We start from the raw sequence: 4,072 nt of genomic DNA, 5'->3' as shown, positions 1-4,072 counted from the left end.
ACTGTCCTCTTTCTCCTTCCTTCGTGACGAGATTGCGTTTATCATGGGCCTTTTCCCACTGTGGTCTATGGATAGTTAACACTTATCATAGTTACGAGATGTGACTGCAGTTTTCACGGGTTCCCTCACCTCAACTCCTTGTCCAATTGATGGCCTCTTTTCTTGTTGGATGTGGAGGGGGCCAGCCAGCATGACAACACTTTGGAACCCTGTCCCTTCCTCTTATCTGTTCACTTGGGTATCTCTTCTCTAGCTGTAAGCCCCATATTTACTCTTCAGTCTTCCCAACCTTCCTAACCTCTGTTTTTGCTGAAAGGAACAGGACAGAATCTGCTTTCACATTTGTAGATTCTTGGTTTCTATGGTTACCACACAGCCACACCTACTAACGAAGGGATTTTAAGGTATCAATCCCAGTCCTTACCATGTAACAGGAGAGGACCAAACACCGGTCCCACTCCACCATTTGGAATTCTTCGGACACTGGCATGCTCACACAGAGGTCTTGCTCAGCTCCAGCTGGCAGCAAAGAAGGTGTGTGGCCTTGGTGGAGTAGTTGTAGCCTTGTTTGAGGAAGGAAGTCACTGGGAATGGGCTCTGATGTTCCAAAGCCCATGTGCAGCCCAGTACTTCTCTCTCTGCCTGCAGATCAGGGTGTAGCTCTCAGCTCTTTCCTCATCACCATGCCTGCCATCATGTTCCTGCCATGATAATAATGGACTAAGCCCCTCAAACTGTAAGGCAGCCCGATGAAATGATCTGAGAGTTGCCTTGGTCACGGGGTCTCTTCACTGCCCTAGAACAGTGATGAAGACATTTTCTTTGGGTATTTCCCATTTATTTTAGTTTTACTTTATTTTAGAACAGTTTTGCCTGTGTGTATGTATGTGTATCACATTTACGTTAGGTGATCCCGGAGGTCAGATGCCCTGGTCCTGGAGTTACTGGTCCAGATCACTGTGAGCCACTGTGTGGGTGCTAGGAGTTAAACTTGTGTCCCTCGTGAGAACAAGATGGCTCTCACGAGCCATCTCTTCAGTCTTCCCCTTACTTTTGGAGACAGGATCTCCTATGGAGTCTGGAGCTCATGGATCCAGTTAGGCTGGATGGCCAGTGAGCTCCAGGATTGCCTTTCTTGGCCCTCCTCTGGGCTGAGGTTATGGTAGGCACAACTATGTCTGGGTTTTATGTAGGTCTTGGGGAAACTAAATGCAGGACGACCTCACGCCTGTATAGTAGATGGTTTCTTTACAAATGAACTGTCTCTGCAACCCCCACAATTCTTTCTAAGGCCTATATTTTCTGTGTCTGTTTAGATCTGTTTTTGGAACATTTGTCATTTGCTTTCAGTGTCTTTGTTTATTTTTTCTTGAGATGGAATCTCTTGTAGTCCAGGCTAGCCTCTTACTATGTAGAAGAGGATGACTTTGAACTTCTGATCATTTGGCCTCTACTTCCTGAACACAAGGATTACCTGTTTATGCAGTTCTAGGGTTTAACCCAAGGCTTGGTGTGAGCCAGGCAAGCACTTCACCAACTAAGCTACATCTGAAGCTCTAACTTTACATTATACATATTATTGATAATTCTGAAGACCCTTAAAACCTTTAAAAGTGTGCTTGAGAAAAAGCCTACTCGTTTGCAGCGGAGCTACGCAGGCCGACTTTGCTTAGTTCCACTTGTATCCAACCTTTATCTTCAGGCTAAGACCTAGGGAATTCAAGGGCAACGTGAGTTTTATTTTGTAATTGAAGAACAATGGTGAAAACGTCCCCAAAGCTTGGTTTTGATTAATTCTAGCCACATGGCCTGTGTCTAGTGTCTCAACTGTTATTCATAAAATCACAGATACAAAAGACACTTTTCTCAAAAAACAGATTCCTTGGAGGACAAAAGAACAGGAGGAAAATGTATTTGATTTTTCTAAGAAGACTATTGTCCAATTAATTTTGTTTCTCAGGCCTTTGGCCATGCTAGCCAGTAATCACTTTTATGGCTGGTAAGATGACTACTAAATACTTACCATTAATTGCAGTTTCAGACTCACTTAAGACACACACACCTCAGTTATCTTGGTTTCTAAATTTGTTTCTTCTGGTTATATCCAGAGCCAGGTGCAAAGTGACCAGGTGCTTAGTCTCAGGACTGTCCTGGCTTTCCTCCCGCCTCAGCTTTCCAGCCAGGCTGCTGAATATTCTGGCGGTTAGAACGTCTATTCCCCCGGACTCGCAGATGCTGCTCTCCCCCCACTGGCTCTGCACAGAACATCATTATCTTTGCTGAGCTTCTGTCTCTATGGCAATAACAGATGGGAAGTGCTGTGGAATTATTCATGTTCACACAGGCAGTCAAGAAGCGGCGAGTAGGAGGTGGGAGAGGGGCATGACCTGGGAGCATGGAGATGGGGGCCGACAGGAGCGGGGACGGGGGCGGTGATAAGAGGTGACATTTGTTAGACATATTGTGGGATAAAAAAGGACGAAAAAAAAATCTTCAAGCACAAAAGTACTCCCAATTGGACAACCGCAAATGTGGACCCAAACATGAGTAACCCCAAAGCCGTAAAATAAACTGGGCGAGAAAAGAAAAAAAGGGGGTGGGGTGGGGAGCGCCGCGTTGCGCTGTCGCTGAAGCTTGAGTTCCCTAAGTCTGCGCAATGCTACTCGCTGCGCTATTTCAGTTCCTGATCCTGCGGTGGGGTGGAGAAAAGGGGATTTCTTGGTGTTTCGAAATATGACGGGCTAGCTTCACAGAGTTGAATATTCGAGCCATCCTGGGTACGTTGGCTAGGAAGTCCCCTCATCCACCCCCGCCAGCGGTTCGAGGTGGCAGCCGAAAGTGGTTATCTTTCCCCACCTCTTACCGTCTCTGGGAAAAAAGAAAAAATAAAGAGGAAAGAAAAACCCGAAAACCCCAACCCAAAGTGCTTTAGTGAATTAGGACGGGTCACTTCTGGAGCCTGGGAGCAGCTGGGGCAGGTCTGTCCCGGCGGGGCCGAAACCCCGGCCTCCCGGACGATGGCGGCCCGGGAGGCGAGCGGGTGAGGCCACCCCAGCGCGGCCAGGCGGGGCTGAGCGCCGGCAGCTGGCAGGGCGGCCGCGGCGGGAGGCCCCACGGGGGCGAGAGGCCCCGCGACGTCTGCGCGCCGGCCGGGGGTGGGGGGAGGATGGTGGCAGAGCTGCGGAGGGGGGGAGCGCTGGGGGAGGGTGGCGGCGCGGGAGGGGGGGGAGCGTGGGGGGAGGTGGCAACGCTGGGGGAGGGAGCCGGGGGCAGGTGGCAGCGCTGCGGGGGGGTGGTGGCAGCGCGGGGGCGTCTGCACAGCGGGCTCAGCCCCGGGGGTCGCGGCGGGGAGCCACCCGCAGGCCACCTCCGGGGCGGGGCCAGGCGGCCAGCTGCGGCCGCGGGGTGGGGGGACTGTTAGCCGAGCCTGACCCCGGGCGCGGCCAGCTGCCGGGGTCGCGCACAGTGCAGCCCGCCGCGCCCTGCCCCCTCTCCCCCTTCTCACCCCCGCCCTGCCGCGCGGCGGCTCGGCGGCCAGGGCGCCCCCAGGTCTGGCCCGTCTCCACACGGCGGCGGGCGTGGCGGGGGCGGCCCCAGACAGCCGGCTGGGCGACTCGAGGAAGGAAGGAGGGCGGCGGGGGTGGGGCTGAGGGAACATCCTGTCTGCGCCGGGCACCGCAGACAGCGCCGTGCGCCAGCCGCCCAGACGGCGCGCCGGGCCAGCAGCGCGGGGCACGCGCGGGAGGGGGGAGCGGGAGACGGGCGCACGCGCGTGCGCGGCCGAGGCACCAGGCGCGCGCCCCGGCCGGGGCTAGAGAGGCGCGCGCAGCCCGCGAGGAGCCACAATAGGCCAGACGGCGCGCGCGCCCGAGGGGCTGGCTGGCGCGGGGCCGCGCGGCGCCGCTGGCTTCGTTCCCTCCCCTCCCCCGCCCGCCGCCCTCGCTGTCCCCCGGGCGGCCGGAGACGGCGGCGGCGTCTGCGGGAAGCCGTGTCTCCGCAGTGACGTGGGCGGGCCGCGGGCCGGGTGACGTCAGAGGCTGTGTGTAGCGATGTGTGTGGGGTTCGGAGCGGC

The sequence above is a fragment of the Grammomys surdaster genome, unplaced genomic scaffold, assembly GCF_004785775.1.
Source record: "Grammomys surdaster isolate TR1022 unplaced genomic scaffold, NIH_TR_1.0 62, whole genome shotgun sequence".
NCBI lineage: Eukaryota > Metazoa > Chordata > Mammalia > Rodentia > Muridae > Grammomys > Grammomys surdaster.
The sequence above is the reverse complement of the archived record's forward strand: the minus strand, read 5'-3'. Positions refer to the sequence as shown.